The sequence below is a fragment of the Patella vulgata genome, chromosome 2 (genome assembly GCF_932274485.2).
Source record: "Patella vulgata chromosome 2, xgPatVulg1.2, whole genome shotgun sequence".
In the NCBI taxonomy this organism is placed as follows: Eukaryota; Metazoa; Mollusca; class Gastropoda; family Patellidae; genus Patella; species Patella vulgata.
Window position 1 is genome coordinate 54,784,793 of NC_065880.2, and position 18,486 is coordinate 54,803,278.

Here is an 18,486-nt window from a genome sequence, read left to right on the forward strand (position 1 = left end):
GGCGATATGTACGGCAACTAGTTACATGTTTTTAGTATGCTTCTTCAAGTTTGTGTATCTCAAAATTTTGGTGGTCAACCTCATACAAATTTTAGTGCAAAGACATGACCATTTGTTCCTCTGTCTGTAGTGAAAAGCATTCAGCCCAACGAAAATTTGGGGAAAAGTTGGAGGTGGGCAAAGAGGCCAGAATTAACATTGAAGTCAATGGGGAAATTAATGGTGGTCTGCCTCCATATATCGGATCGAAACTTCATGGATTATGGCCCCTGTTTGTACGAAAAATCACGTTTTTAGCTTGTGGACACTATAGAGGTCACAATTTTTATCCGATTAGGTTTCACCCTATAGAGGTCATCATTTTTATCCGATTTAAAAAAACGTATTATTATATCATCGTTACACCCTAAGGACGGCTGAGTTAGAATTTCGTGTAAATCGGCCCAAAATTGACAGACAAAATGGCCACCGTTCGTTCTCAAATAGCGTAAAAATATGGTATATCAAGGTTGTGGATCCTTTAGAGGTCACAATTTTTATACGCCCACATTTTCATGTGGACGTATTATGCCGTCCCCCCCGTCCGTCCGTCCATCCGTCCACAATTGTTTGTGGACACTCTACAGGTCACAATTCTTATCCGATTTGACGAAACTTGAAATATAGGTTTATCACCAAAAGATCTTGGCTGCTTTCGATATTCGCATGTATCGGATCGAAACTTCATGGATTATGGCCCCTGTTTGTACGAAAAATCACATTTTTAGCTTGTGGACACTATAGAGGTCACAGTTTTATCCGATTTTGTTGAAACTTAAAATGAAAGTTTATAACCCAAAGATCTCGGTTCCTTTCGATATTCGCGCATATCGGACCGTAACTTCCTGAATTATGGCCCCTGATTGTACGAAAAATGGCGTTTTTAGCTTGTTGACCCTATAGAGGTCATAATTTTTATCCGATTTAAAAAATGTATTAGTATATCACCGTTACACCCTAAGGACGAATCAGTTCGAATTTCATGAAAATCGGCCCAAAATTGACAGACAAAATGGCCGCCGTTCGTTCTCAAATAGCGTAAAAATATGGTATATCAAGGTTGTGGACCCTATAGAGGTCACAATTTTTATCCGATTTTATTGAAACTTGAAATGTAAGTTTATAACCCAAAGATCTCGGTTCCTTTCGATATTCACCCATATCGGACCATAACTTCCTGAATTGTGGCCCCTGATTGTACAAAAAATCGTGTTTTTATCCGATTAGGTTTCACCCTATAGAGGTCATCATTTTTATCCGATTTAAAAAAACGTATTATTATATTACCGTTCCACCCTAAGGACAGTTGAGTTTGAATTTTGTGAAAATCGCCCCCAAATTGACAGACAAAATGGCCGCCGTTCGTTTTCAATTAGCGTAAAAATATGGTATATCAAGGTTGTGGACCCTATAGAGGTCACAATTTTTATCCGATTTTGTTGAAACTTGAAATGTAAGTTTATAATCCAAAGATCTCGGTTCCTTTCGATATTCGTGCATATCGGACCGTCACTTCCTGAATTATGGCCCCTGATTGTACGAAAAATCGCTTTCTTTTTAGCTTGTTCTCTATCCATCTCTCGAAAATGTGTCCGTATCTTGCCTGGCAGCCGCTGGTTGAATTCTATACACATTCTGGCAAAAGCTTAATTATAGAAATATTGTCTTTTTTACTGAAGGCTATATGATAATCGTACGGAATTTTATTTTAAAGCAACCTATCTTTAAATTCTATACGCATTCTGACAAAGGCTTAATTATAGAAATATTGTCTTTTTTACTGAAGACTATATGATAATCATACGGAATTTTATTTTAAAGCAATTTCAATTATGGTTATCACATAACAATTGTGTCGTTTGTCTATCATCGACAAATGAATAAAAACTTTTGCAAGTTACGTGACTGTTACGTGATAGACAAAAAACTACAAATTGTGTTATGAAATGAAATGGGGTTTAACGTCCTACAGTTCTGCTCTGAACTGGGATAATGAAGACGGGCATACGCTATACAGTGTGCTACGAGGAAAATTTTGCCCGGACAGGGGCACTACGGCCTACTCTTTTGAATTCCAACTGTCAAGGGATCTTTTACATGCACGCCAATGTGTACACAGGACCTCGTTTTTTTCGTACCATGTAGACAGCTGTCCTTGTCAGGCCCTGCATCACTGACAAGGGGAAACCACGCCGGAAAATCTGGATGAACTTTCTCGGCCAATGCAGGGATCAAACACCTGGCCTCCAGCCAAGGGAGCCAGCATCTTACCCACTTAGCCACTGTGACCCCCAAATTGTGTTATGATGAAGTGCCATTTTGGCTGCAGCATTTTCTGATACTGGCAATAGCAGAAAAATGCTAATATTTTAAATCATCGACTGATGAAACACGAACGTTTCATCGAATAAACGAAGAGAGCAATTTATTCAGGAATATTATTGCCCTGAACTTAAAGCTGGTACGTGAATTAATTATGGAAAATTTTCAAAGGGTGTCGTCATTTTTGTGGTAATCACATACATTAGAATATGACATTCTCCATAATATATTACCAAGAATTATTTTTATACGTCCACATTAATGTGGACTTATTATGCCGTCACCCCTGTCTGTGTGTGGGTGGGTGTATGTATGTATGTGTGTGTGTCTGTGGGTCGCTTACAGGGCGCAATTCTTACTCGATTTTCTTCAAACTTTGTATACTTATTCCTTATATCCTAAGGATGATCCCTATTGTTTTTGGTGCATGCTCGACCCCAACGGGCAGAGCCACGCCCATTTTTTGTATTTGTTTGTTTGTCGTCGCATTTCTTAACGTATCATTTTGAAACTTTTCATACTTATTCTTTGTACCCTAAGGACCATCCCTATCGTTTGGGATGCATGCCCAACCCCCAGGAGCAGAGCCATGCCCATTTTCATTTTGTGTTTTTGTGTGTCGCCTACAGGCCACAATTCTTAAGTGATCATCTTGAATCTTTACATACTTATTCCTTATACCCTAAGGTTCATCCCTATTGTTTTTGGTGCATGCCGATCTCCAGGGGCAGAGCCACGCCCATTTCTTGTATTTATTTGTTTGTCGTCTACAGGCCACATTTCTTAACTTATCATCTCAAAACTTTGCATACTTATTCTTTGTACCCTAAGGAACATCCCTATTGTTTGGGGTGCATGCCCTACCTCCAGGGGAAGAGCCACGCCCATTTTTTTTTTTTTGCGTGTCTGTGTGTCGCCACATTTCTTAACGTATCACCTTGAAACTTTGCATACTTATTCCTTCTATCCTAAGGAACATCCTTATTGTTTGTGGTGAATGCCAAACCCCCAGGGACAGCCACACCCATTTTCTTTTTGTATGTCTTGAAAACTTTTTTATACCTATTCCTTATACCCCAAGGCTAACCTCTATTATTTTTATTTGCCCACATTTTCATGTGGACGTATATTGTCGTCGCCCCTGTCCCTCCACAATTTGTTTGTAGACACTCCACAGGTCACAATTCTTGTCTGATTTTGACGAAACTTGAAATATAGGTTGTAATATATCATAACCTCATATTTATTAAAAGGATATTTTAATACTAGATAACATATTTACATGTACAATTCTACATATGAATGTCATTGGTTGGGTATAGAAGCGTCCGTCTATAGCTGCTCCCCCTAGGCCTCACAGGACCTAACTTCTCCGGGGTCGAGGGCAGGCCCTCTCCCGAGGTTCGAGCCAAATTCCCTCTAGGTCTCTACAGGTCTCTCCCGTCTCTCTCCACGTCTCCTCGATCTGCTTCTCAACTAGGCTTTTTTATACTGTGCAGCAATATTTTTCGCGTCAGATAGGCATGCCATAGTTAATAGCATTAGTAATCAGAACAATGAAAACTAATTATTAAGAGTCACACATCTTAGCTTGAGACAAAAGGTGTTGATACGTGTTAAGCCTAAATCTTATATCATATAGACACTCCGAGTATACAAGTTTGTACATCCCATTCAGTCTTACATAATATTATGTCAACACCGCACACCTGATGCAGATTAAATTTTACAATTAATCTGCCACTTTTAAGTGTATGTCCAAAATGAGATACAAATAAAAAATAAAAATTAAAATATGAATTCAAAATAAAATATTAAAATTTAGATCCCAAAAGATATTGTATTACACGGTTTATCTCCAAAAGATCTTGGTTGCTTTCGATTTTGGCATTTGTCGGATCAAAACTTCATGGATTATTGCCCCTGTTTGTACGAAAAATCATGTTTTTAGCTTGTGGACCCTATAGAGGTCACAATTTTTATCCGATTTTGTTGAAACTTGAAATGTAAGTTTATGACCCAAAGATCTCTGTTCCTTTCGATATTTGCGCATATCCTGAATTATGGCCCTTGATTGTAGGAAAAATCACTTTCTTTTTAGCTTGTTCTGTATCCAGCTCTTGAAAATGTGGGCGTATCCTGCCTGGCAGCCGCTGGTTGGTGCATGCCCGACCCCCTGGGATGGCCACGCCCAATGGTTGTGGGCCTTTTGTGTCGCCTACAGGCCACAATTCTTAACAGATCCTTTTGAAACTTTGCATACCTATTTTCCTTCTAGCCTAAGGATGCCCCCTGTTTTTTATGGTGATTGCCCAACCCCCAGGAGCAGAGCCACACCCATTTTTTCCTTGCCTACAGGCCACGATTCTTAATGGATTGTCTTTGAACTTGGGATATGTATTCCTTATAGCCTAAGGATGACAAATGCATGTCCCGACCCCCAGGGGCAGAGCCATGCCCAATTTTTGTGTTTATCGTTTACAGGACGGAATTCTGAATGGATCAACTTGGTACTTTGCATATGTATTCCTTATAGCCTAAGGGCGTCAACTATTGATTTTGGTGAATGCCCCAAACCCCAGGGACAGAGCCATGCCCAATTTTTGCCTTTAGACGCCCAAAGGCCATAATTCTGAATGGATTATCTTAGAACTAGGTATACTTATTCCTTATACCCTAAGAACGACAACTATTGATGTTGTCATTTCAATAACAGGTTGGTACTTATTTATATTGTTTCCATATCCAACACCCAGGCTGCAATTCTGAATGGATCATCTTAGAACGTTGTATATTTATTCCTTATACCGTAAAGACAGCAACTATTTATTTTGATGCTTGCCCCGACCTCCTGGGGCAGTGTCACACCCACTTTTTTGTTAGTATTTTGTCTATAAATTTGGCAAAACAAACCAAACGCCTAGCCATTTCATATTTCATTTTAAAAAGTACCATATCAATCAAAGCTGGAATGTGGACCTATATTGCAGCATTAGCGATGCTCTCGTTCGGGACTCAGGAATTGCCTACGTCAGAATTATCGTCAGAATCTACTGAAGACATACTACAGAGGGCTATCATGTTCACATTGGGCTTGTTCATCATGCACGTGAGACATAGCCATAGACGGAAGGTCGCGCAACAAATCACGCACTTCATACTACCAATCACTGTCCTGACTACTATTATTATCAACTACCTGGAAACAAATTATGTGTATCAGTACGCGCCTCGAAATTGTTCACACTGTCTTGGTCAGCGAAGATGTCATTCACGACTTCGCCGAGATTGCATCGTCTGCGTTGTCAGTATGCACTCCACCATTTTATTTTACGGTTTGCCGCTTTGAAACATGGGGAAATATGTTCTATTGTATAGAAAATACAAAAGATGGCACTTGCAGCTACGGTGCTAATTTTAGCGAGGGCCATACTGAGTACCTGATAATACCAGGTACGCGCATTTTAACGACATTTTATAATACCCGGTACTACCGGGTAGACGCAATGAAAGGGTTAAGGTCATGAGATGAAGAAGCCTATTGATTTTCAGCGATTTACGATAATTATTGCCACAGTTATGGCCCTTGATCAAAATCTTGTGGATGCTCTAGAGGCTAAAGTTAATATCCGATTGACTTAAAAATTTTACACAGTGTTTAAGGTCATCAGACGAAGAATCGTATTGATTAGCAACGATTTCCGACTGTTACTGCCAGAGTTATGGCCCTTGATCACTTTGAAAAATCTTGTGCATCATAGTTATGATCTGATTAATTTTATATTTATACACCGTGTTTATGCTTATTTAATATATAATCGTTTCGATTGACTTTGGCTTGATACACAGAGTTAAAGGTCTTGAAACGAACAAGTATATTGATTTTCAATGGTTTTTGATAATTTGAACAGCTGAATCTATGATATTAAATGTTTTGTATACTAAACAAACATTAGCATGGGCCAAACAAATTCTAATGATTTTCTGATATTTACTTAATGAGTTGTTACTCTAAAATCAGATTTTTCTGTATTGTAAATGTTTCATTACAGAGAAAAGTAAAAATATGTGACAACTCTTGTTGATTGCCCAGAAGATTTAGCTGCTGTGGGCGTATGTTTCCTTGCCTGGCAACCTATCTTTGGTGATTGTAAATGATTTTTGCGAATTTTTCAACAAAGATTTGATATTAAACGAATGAGAAAGAAATTTCAGTGTCAGAAGTCATAATTTTTATCTGATTTTGATGATACTTGAAATGTATGATTATAATCCAAAGATTATAATCCTTTGAATTCATAACCACGCATTTTAGAGACCGATCTGCACGTTTGAAGACCAGGAGGTTCCGGAAGACCGAGACTATACGTATTTATCTCTACGGAAACCACCACCATTGATGTTACCTGACAACAGTCACTTGATGATAGTCGGCGTTTAAATATATTTTTTGTTTTGCTTTTTAAATAATTAAATTTTGTTTGTACATCCATTTTATTTTTAAAAATTTTTTTATGTACATTAATAATCTTAAATTTATCTATTTTAATCATTATTTTTATAATCCCAATATAGGGATTATTATTTTTATAATCCCAATATAGGGATTATTATTTTTATAATCCCAGTATAGGGATTAAATAATCCTCAATGTTATGCGCATGCACAAAAATTCTATTGTCTATATATATACCCAGTAACAGGCTTATTTCTGTAACCAGTTGATAAACGCCCGAAATGCGTCCTGGATAAATCTTTTTTATATACACACAGTCTTGTCAAGTTTGTTACCGTGGATTTTTTACTATGATAATCCAAAGATCTTGGTTCCTTTTGATATTTGCGCATATCAGACCGTAGCTTCCTAAATTATGGCCGCTGATTGTACAAAAAATTACATTTTTACCTTGTGGAACCTGGAGGTCACAATTTTTATCCGATTTTAAAAACCGTTTAATTGTATGTATCCCCCTTACACCCTAATGACGGTTGAGTTCGAATTTCGTGAAAATCAAACCGAAACTGCCTGACAAAATGGCCGCTCCTTGTAGCAAATAGTGTAAAAGTATGTAATACAAAGGTTGTGGACACTTTAGAAGTCACATTTTTTATCCGATTTTGATGAAACTTAAAATATATCTTTATGTCCAAAATATCTCGGACCCTTTCGATAATCGCTCATTTCAGACTATAAATTCTTGGATTATGGCCATTGATTGTATGAAAAATCACATTCTTTTTTAGCTTGTTCTCTATCCATCTACTGCAAAATATAGACATATCTTGCCTAGCAACAGCGGATCTATATATCTTGACGAATTGTATATACTGATGCTTTGATTTTTCAAAGGAATCGTTGATTTTGTTATTAAAATGAATTTTAATAAAGCCGAAATATAGATAATGCCAACTATGTCGAGAGTATCGGTAGGCTGATTGTCAGTGTAATGTGTCATGGCGGTCCGTGATCCAATAAATTGCTATCTGACTTGTTAATGAACACTTTTTTTTCGACAACACTGATGTTTCAAAGTTTAAAATTTTGTGTTCTTGTATTGTAAATGTAAAATTCATTTTCAAAAAGACATGCCCTTGAATTAGAAAAACGAGTCTGCATGGGTAAATGAATATCCTCCAATCAGACCATAACTTCCTGGATTATGATCCCTAATTGTATGAAAAATCGCTTCTCTTTTTTTTCTTTTTTTTTTGCTTATTCTCTGCCCATTTCTTGCAAAATGTGGGCATATCTTGCATGGCAAAAGCTGTTTTATTTCATACACATTCTGACAAAGGCTTGATTTTAAAAATATTGTCATTTTTATTGAAGGCTATATCATAATCGTACGGAATTTTTATTTTAAAGCAATTTCAATTATGGTTGTCATGTGACAATTGTGCCGTTTGTCTATCATCGACGAATGAATAAAAACTTTTGCAAGTTAGTGACTAATTACGTGATAGACCAAAAACTACAAATTGTGTTATGAAGAAATGCCATGGTGCCGTATCAGTTTATTTTGGCTACGTCATTTTCTGATACTGGCAATAGTAGAAAAATGCTAATATTTTAGATCATAAACTTATGAAACGCAAAAGTTTCATCGAATAAACGAAGACAGTAAGTTGTTCTGGAATATTACTGACGTGAACTTCAAGCTGGTACGTGAATTAAATATGAGAAATTTTCATAAGGTGTACCTGTTGTTATTTTTGTGGTAATCACATACATTAAAATATGACATTCTCCATAACAAATTACCAAGAATTTTGTTGTTGTTGAAATCTAGTTATATTAAAGGGAATGGAAGCTTATAACTAACCCAGTTCCTACAGGTCCTCATTTGACCCAATTCTGGCTGGTTCAATTCTTAATGGATTAAGATCCCTGGTTCGAAGTTGCCTATAAGATAAGTCATTAAAGTCACTTTTGAGAAAAAGCAAGTCAAAGCCTACATTTATTATCTGATCTTTTTGAAATTTATATATGTTGTTTTTATACGCCCACATTGAAATGTGGTCGTATATTGTCGTCGCCCCCGTCCGTCCGGCGTCCACAATTGCTTGTGGACGCTCTAGGGGCTAAAGTTAATATCCGATTGACTTTAAATTTATATACAGTGTTTAAGGCCATGAGACGAAGAAGTCTATTGATTTTCAGCAATTTACGACAATTACTGCCAGAGTTATGGCCCTTGATCACTTTGAAAAATCTTGTGGACACTCTAGAGTCTAAAGTTAATATCCGATTGACTTTAAATTTATACACAGTGTTTAAGGTCATGAGACGAAGAAGTCTATTCAATTTCAGTAATTTTCGATAATTACTGCCAGAGTTATGGCCCTTGATCACTTCAAAAAACCTTGTGGATGCTCTAAAGGCTAAAGTTAATATTGGTTGACTTTAAATTTATACACAGTGTTTGAGGTCACGAGGCGAAGAATCCTATTGATTTTCAAAGATTTCTGATAATTACTGCCAAAGTTATGGCCCTTGATCACTTTGAAAAATCTTATGGACGCTCTAGAGGCCAAAGTTAATATCCGATTGACTTCGGATTGATACACAGAGTTTAAGATCTTGAGACGAACAAGTATATTGATTTTCAATGAATTTTTATGACTTGGAACAGCTAAATCCATGATACAGTATTAAAAGTTTTGTATACAAAACGTTAGCATGGGGCAGAACTTTATAAAAACCAAACAAATTCTAATGGTTTTCTGAGTTGTTGCTATTAATCAGATTTTAGTGTATTATAAATGTTTCATTACTGAAAAAAGTAAAAATATGCGACAACTCTTGTTGACTGCCCGGACGATTTAGCTGCTGTGGGCATATGTTTTGTTGCCTGGCAACCTATCTTTATTAGTGAGATGAAGAAGTCTATATAATTTCAACAATTTCCATTAATTACTTCCAGAGTTATGATCCTTGTTTTATTGTGAATACTCCAATGATGATCTGTATTAAATTTATATGCATTAATTAGATTACCAAAACGAAGAATCCTATTGCATTACAGCAATTTCCGTTAATACTTCAAGAATTATGGCCCTTGTTTCATTTTGTTGAACCTTGTGAATGCTCTATCGACAAAAGTTATCATCCAATTTTTATGAAATTTAAATGCTTTATTTTAATTAAGAAATTGAAGAAGCCTATTGAATTTCAGCAATTCCCATAAATAACTTCAAGAGTTATGGTCCTTGTTTCACTTTCTTGAACCTTATGAATACTCTAACAACAAACTTTATCATCTGATTTGTATCAAATTCATATGCATTATTTAGATAAATAAACTTGTTGAACCCTTGTTTCACTTGTTGAACCCTGTGAAAACCAAGAAGCCAAGTGAATTTCAGCAATTTCCGATAACTACTTCTAGAGTTGTGGCTCTTGTATCACTTTGTTGAACCTTGTAAAGACTGGTCTGATCTGTATGAAGTTCATATCTCTCCTGTAAATGCACCTATTACCTACAAAAGAATATGTATATGACATTTAGCTGCTTTGGGCATGTTTTGTTGCCTATAGCAACCTATCTTTAAATTGAATTATTCAATATAGAGATCGTGTTTCAATCCATTAAAAATCGCAAGCATCAGATGATCTAGAGAGTTGATTATGGGCTTGCCTTGTAAATTAATAATTTATATAACATTTGAGGCCAATAGAACTACCTGCAATAGGCAGATTTAACTCTTGCATAATGCATCTTTAATACACAGTAGACTGGAGAATATTAAGATCTTACATCAACATATTAAAGTGGAAGACCAACGATTTTCAACAAGGTTTCCATAAACCTTAAATATATATTGATAAATAATCCCCTCTGTAGCACAAGCAAAAAAGTTTTTGTAAGTGAGAAATTAATTTTTATTAAAACAGGAAGTGACGTAGTTGGTTCAACACGCTGACTGGGCTCTATAGTAAGCATACAGATTTGGCATAAGTTTACTACTGTATTGTGTTCACGCATCGCCCTTTGGCCGAAAATCTGATCAAATGGGCTGTTTATTACGATATCATAAACACGAATTTATGTTTTATTAACGTTTAGTACACAAAGCCGTCGTGTAAATTGACTTATACTGAACAGTAGGCTGTGTCTCAATATACGCCACATGGCTAATTGTTTATATCACGTGGTTTGATTGACAGCTTGCAAGTGACGTGTTTCGTCTGCTTTGATGGGTTTTTTTTGTGCGTGCTGACAGCGTTTTTCAACATAAACAGATCAAAATTATGGGCATGTGAGACATATAATATATAGTGCATTTTGGCACATAATGTCGATGTGAACGGCTTTTCCTTTTTTCTTCCATTTCCTCTTGAGAATGGCTAGGCTCGAATTGAGGCACAGCGTACAGTTTAGTATGAGTGAATTTACGCGACGGCTTTGTGTACTAAACGTTAAAAATACATAAATTCGTGTTTATGATATCCTAATAAACAACCGATTTGATCAGATTTTTGGCCAAAGGACGACGCATGAACACAATACAGCAGTAAACTTGTGTCAAATCTTTAAGCTTACTATAGAGCCGAGTCAGTGTGTTGAACCAACTATGTCACTTCCGGTTTTAATAATTATTAATTTCTCGCTTACAAAAACATTTTTGTTTGTGATACAGAGGGGATTATTTATCAATATATATTTAAGATTTATGGAAACCTTGTTGAAAATCGTTGGTCTTCCCCTTTAAGCAATGTATATTTTGATCATTGTTCATTGTCCCCAATTTGAGCTAGTTCCCTAAAACTATGCAATAACCTCGACCAACAAAGACCTATCTTTAAATTACTAAGCCTTTTGGCAACATAATATATATATATGACATACTAAATTATAATGGTAAATTTTGAATCAGTTTTTATAGGCCCACATTGTCGTCGCCCCATACGTCTGTCACAATTTGTTTGTGGACACTCTACAGGTCACAATTTTTATCCAATTTTGGCGACACTTGAAATATAGGTTTATCTCTTAAAGATCTCAGTTCCTTTTGATATTGGCATGTATCGGATCATAACTTCATGGATTATGGCACCTGATTGTACGAGAAATCACATGTTTAGCTTGTGGACACTCTAGAGGTCACAATTTTTATATGCCCACATTGAAATGTGGTCGTATATTGTCGTCGCCCCCGTCCGTCTGTCGGTCCGGCGTTCTAGAGGCTAAATTAATACACAGTGTTTAAGGTGATGAGACGAAGAAGCCTATTGATTTTCAGCGATTTCCGATAATTACTGCCAGAGTTATGGCCCTTCATCACTTTAAAAAATCTTGTGGACACTCTAGAGGCTAAAGTTAATATCTGATTGACTTTAAATTTATACACAGTGTTTAAGGTCATGAGACGAAAAAGCCTATTGATTATCAGCGATTTCCGATAATTACTGCCAGAGTTATGGCCCTTGATCACATTAAAAAATCTTGTGGACGCTTTAGAGGTCAAAGTTAATATACGATTGACTTTAAATTTATACACAGTGTTTAAGGTCATGAGACGAAAAAGCCTATTGATTTTCAGCTAGTTCCGATAATTACTTCCAGAGTTATGGCCCTTGATCACTTCAAAAATCTTGTGGATGCTCTAGAGGCCAAAGTTAATATCCGATTGACTTTAAATTTATACGCAGTGTTTAAGGTCATGAGACGAAGAAGCCTATTGATTTTCAGCGATTTCCAATACTTACTGCCAAAGTTATGGCCCTTGATCACTTTGAAAGATCTTGTGGACTCTCTAGAGGCTAAAGTTAATATCTGATTGAGTTTAAATTTATACACAGTGTTTAAGGTCATGAGACGAATAAGTCTATTTATTTTCAGCGATTTTTGATAATACTGCCAGAGTTATGGCCCTTGATCACTTCAAAAAATCTTGTAAATGCTCTAGAGGCTAAAGTTAATATCCGATTGACTTTAAATTGATACACAGTGTTTGAGGTCATGAGACGAAGAATCATATTGATTTTCAACAATTTCCGATAATTTCTGCTAAAATTATGGCCCTTGATCACTTTGAAAAATCTTGTGACACTCTAGAGGCTAAAGTTATTATCCGATTGACTTCAGATTGATACACAGAGTTAAGGTCTTGAGATTTTCAATAAATTTTTATGACTTGAACAGCTAAATCTATGATGTTAAAAGTTTCCTATACTAAACGTTAGCATGGGGCAGAACTTTATAAAAACCATGGTTTTCTGATAATTACTTAATGAGTTGTTACTCTTAATCAGATTTTAATGTATTATATATGTTTCATTACGTAAAAAAAGTAAAAATATGCGACAACTCTTGTTGACTGCCCAGACGATTTAGCTGCTGTGGGCGTATGTTTCGTTGCCTGGCAACCTATCTTTATCTGATTTTGATGAAACTTGAAATATATGTGTATAACCCAACAATCTCGGTTCCTTTTGATATTCGTGCATATTGGAGCATAACTTCCTGGATTAGCATGTGATCGATCTACAGGTAACAATTTTGATCCGATTTTGAAGAAACTTAAAACATGTATTTGTATCTCAAAAATCTCAATTCCTTTCAATATTTGCGCGTATCAAACCTTAACTTCCTGGATTATGGCCCTTGATTGTACGCAGAAATCATGATTTTAGTTTGTAGACCCTCTAGAGGTCACAATTTTTATCTGATTTTAAAAATCCTTTAAATATATTACTGTTCACTGTAACCCATGTATCATTTAATCTTGTGTATCTAGAACTAATTTCTTTCACATTCGTTTAATATCAAATCTTCGTTTAAAAATTCGTAAAAATCGTTTAAAATCACCAAAAATCATCTAATTTGTACTTATGTCCAGTTTAAAGCTGACTGATTAATTTTGATAATGAGTGTCTAATTTACAAGTATACAATTTCCTGACCACTGTTCAATAATTAATCATTATACATCATTATTCAATTGGCCGGTTGTTTATTTTTTAACAGAGACTGAGAAATAAACACTTGTGAATTGGACACTCATTGTCAAAATTGAATGGTCAGCTTTAAACTGGACAGATGTACAAATTAAACGATTTATGGTGATTTTAAACAGTTTTTACGAATTTTGAAACAAAGATTGGATATTAAAAGAATGTGAAAGAAATTAGTGCTAGATACACAAGATTAAATGATACCTGGGTTACAGTGGTTACACCCTGATAATGATTGAGTAACAATTGGAACGAAACTGCCCGATAAAATGTCAGCTCCTTGAATGCAAATAGGTCACAATTTTTGTCTGATTTTGATGAAATTTAAAATGTGTGTTTATATCTCAATGATCTCGGTTCCTTTCGATATTTGCACATATCAGACCATAACTTCCTGGATTATGGCCTCTGATTGTTTGAAAAATCACATTTCTATACGCCCACATTGAAATGTGATCGTACATTGTCGTCTCCCCAGGGTTGTTACTTGTAAACCGATTTTGTTGTAAATATTCTCATTTCTGACAAAAGAAAAAAATATGCGACAACCCTTATTGACTCCCTGGATGACTTGGCTGCTGTGGCCGTATGCTTTGTTGCCTGGCAACCTATCTTTAGCTTGTGGATCATCTAGAGGTCATAATTTTTATCCGATTTTAAAAATTGTTTAAATATAGCACCGTCGCACCATAATGAAGGTTGAGTTCAAATTTGGGGAAAATCGAAACGAAATGGTCGCTGCTTGTGTGCAATTGTATAAAAGTATATAATACGAAGGTTGTGGACCCTCTAGAGGTAACATTTTTTGTCCAGTTTTGATGAAACTTAAAATATATGTTATATCCCAAAAATCTCAGTCCCTTTCGATATTTGCGCATTTCAGACCATAACTTCCTAGATTATGGCCCCTGATTGTATGAAAAATCACAGTTTTTATTTTAGCTTGTTCTCTATCCATCTCTTGCAAAATGTGGGCATATTTTGCCTGTCAACCGCTGGCTAAACGATTATATTTTCTAATTCAATATAAAACATTGGAACAATGAGCAGATGAGTCCTATTGATTTTCTGTGTTCTCCGTCCATCTCTGGTAAAATGTGGGCATATCTTGCGTGTTCATTGTATACAAAACATTCGTTTTGTAGTCTAGAATGAACGTTTGTTTGGGAAATTGAAAAATATTCAATCTTAAAACTAGGGTTTTTTTTGTATAATTTTCAAGTGAGTTGCATAGAGTGAGTAGACTGATTGACTGAGAGAATTGTATAATCTCAAACCAAATGTCTTAAAGACCACATAAGATGGCCAAATATTGTTTTTTTGTACGTGTAGCCAATAGTTACTATATCCACTTTACGGCAAGCTCACGCCAATCTGATTAAAATTAATTCGGCTGTTAACGTTTGAGTATCCGACACGCCAAAACGCTTTTCAATTTTTCAATTACGACCTTAATCCGGTTGATTGGCTGGTGACGTCACAGGCACTACACATAGTATATACATTATCTATACACAATATATCACTACCTGTACAGTATATCTGTCTATACACATCATGGTCCAATTAACACGTGACTGACCTAATCATAATCACCGAATTATCGTCTTGCACTGTTATAGGTTAGACATTTTGTGATTGGAATATTTTAGAGTGAATTTAAAATGCTTTATTATGCCGTAGATCCATTTTAGCGTCCTTTGTTTAAAAAGGCCGCGTGACAGATGAAGACGACCCAAGCAATTAGCGCATTTACTGATAATTTGGATAATACTTGATTTCCCAAACTATCTCTATAAGCACAGAAATACAAATGGTGCCAGTCATTTGTCGTTATATTCATTATTGGCTATATATAATTATAATAACCATTTCAATACACAAAGAACAACTTATATCGTAACTCCATTTGAAATTCACAGCGAATATTTAATTTTTCAATGACTATGCATAACAAAAGATCGCCCTCATTTCTTAGCCAATCAACGCTGGGAATCTTATTACCGTGTACGGTGCCATGCATACTACGGCCGTAGTAACTGAGGTTAAATTTTGGAGCGACAATTGCATGTAATTCATGGACATGAATATCAAATATGCGTGATCATTATGGCTGAAGTTCCTGATCAATGTAATTGTTAAATCCTTTTTTTTATAAAGAAGTTAAACGATGTTAGACAATAACCTAATCACATACGTTTATATAATGAATAATTTATATTCAGATTTCGTATCAAGTCCATTAAATGTTGTCTAAATGCCAATCAACAAATAATACGAGGCTACTTTCTTAAAAAACATCGGAGAACAAAGCTAATTGATTATTGGGTAAAAAATAATTATAAACAACTGATCTTTAATGTACGATTCAACGATTAGTTGTGGTGTGGAGAAATGTTTACAGCAAAGTTCCCGCGTAACTTGTGTCGTTCGTTCGTGGAGTTTTAACACGTTCTACCTAGAGTGATGTTTTTGATCTGGCCGACTAATAATAACGTAATGGGCATTCTTAATCCAACATCTAAGTGTCAATTAATTTATAACTCCATGTGTGTGCAAAGCTAATCTACATCGAAGGTAAATTAATTTATAGCCCCATGTCTGCAACTTTAATCGGATTGATTAATGACGGATATTAACGACACTACAATGTACAATTGCCATATTATTATTAATACACAAAGATAGTTAGAAGACCGTTCTAAATCTCTTAATTCTAACGTATGATATTGAGATATTTTTCGTATTTCATTTTTGCGCTCTATTTCAGAGTAATGAATTCAAATCCACATGCAGGAAGAAGGGCGCCGTACGATGGCTACAGGAAAACGAGATACGGATCGTCATTAACAAATCACGTTTCAGTCATGTTTGACGTTTATGATACATTTTGCATAACAACATCTTTTCTGTACTCTTTTACTCGGGGAAATTAGAACCACAATACTCTTCTGACGGATATATATTTGGAATCGTTTGGGCTGCACACGATGGTAGAGTGGCTCTTATCAAAAAGTCATTTTAAAACACAGTTTTTAAATCGTTGTCGTCAGAAGAGAGGGCTGGACATTATAAAACAAATTCTAAATAGGATCTTAAATTAAAATAAATTACAAAATAAATTATTCCGCAGTCAATTGTTTTATTTAATTAGGGGATTAAGGAATCAGTCAAGCGTTAATGAATACACACGCCAGCTGTATATAGGTAATTAAGGAATAAACATTCCGAATATGCATTCGGTCACTGTGACGTCACTGGCGTCTGAGGGGATTAAGAGTGTTTTTGATAATTGGCAAAGTCGTTTTTACAGGAGGTCTATTTTTGCGACTTTGAGTGAAGGTAGCTTAATTAATTTCAAACAGATTGGTGTGAACTTGCCGTAAAGTAAATATAGTAACCACTGGCTACACGTAGCTCAAAGTTTCCAGGTCCATCTTATGTGCACTTTAAAAATCTGCAAGGGAGGCAATCAGAAACTTCAGTGAATATTTGTAAGACAAAAACATGGTCATATATTTAGTCATATTGAATGGCAGAGTGTATGAATTGCATAGATTTATCTCTGCATGGATGGCTTATTAACTACTTGATGATTACTGCATTATGTTGCCGAAATTTGGATTTGGATCATTTAGAAATTTGAACACGGACTGCCCAATCTGAAGTTCAACAGATTATCGACAGTATCAATGATTTTAGATTCAGTTTTGACATATTTGCTGCTGGTTGGGCTCTTAAGAGACCTGACAAGTCTCATCTATGTTTGAAGTTAATCCTAATGGGGACATGTAATATGGTATTTATAATACTGTAATTTCCTACTCGCAGTAATTTCTGGTTTTACAATGGTGATCATATTATGGTTCTTATTGGTAATTTTGTTTTTAGGGTTATTGCCAGTTCCATTTCAACGTTGATATTAAGTCCAGTAGATGTCGATAGACATAATTATGCTGATTCTACCTGGTTGTTGGCAGTTCCTTTATTCCATTTTTTAAATGGTAATTCACAGCCATTCATTCAACCTTCATTAACATCTAAGCATAATACTGCAGAATGGTGGCTTGATAAAACATTTGAGAGAAAAAAAGATGAACTGAAAAGAAAGACTTGGATTTGGTAAATATCTGAATAATATCTCTGTGTGTGTGCGTTTGTATATGGTGTATATCGAGGACACACATCTGAATACACACCTTCTAATCACGGACCTGTGTCAACCAAGGACGTCCTCGGTTCACCCGAGGACTTTTTGGACCAATTCCAAGTCTGTGACAATGTTCAGAAGCCTGGATTTAATATTCCAACAACACGTAATTTTGTAGGAATATTACTGACATAAATTTGAATACCTTATGGGAATTAAATATGGAAAAATAACGAGTCGCACCTATTTTTATACGCCCACATTGAAATGTGGTCGTATATTGTCATCGCCCCCGTCGGTCCGGCGTCCACAATTGCTTGTGGACGCTCTAGAGGCTAAAGTTAATATCCGATTGACTTTTAATTTATACACAGTGTTTAAGGTCATGAGACAAAGAAGCCTATTGATTTTCAGCGATTTCTGATAATTACTACCAGAGTTATGGCCCTTGATCGCTTCATAAAATCTTGTGGACGCTCTAGAGTTCAAAGTTAATATCCGATTGACTTTAAATTGAT

At 35.7% G+C, this 18,486-nt stretch overlaps 1 long non-coding RNA gene across 1 annotated transcript in view; it reads left to right on the plus strand.

Annotated features, from left to right (window-relative positions):
• LOC130010728 (uncharacterized) overlaps nt 1-18,486 on the plus strand; it is a 49,365-nt gene that overhangs the window by 17,929 nt on the left and 12,950 nt on the right. The window contains exon 3 of the long non-coding RNA XR_008786018.1: nt 17,710-17,940. This is a non-coding gene — a long non-coding RNA (uncharacterized LOC130010728). The remainder of the gene's footprint in view (nt 1-17,709; nt 17,941-18,486) is intronic.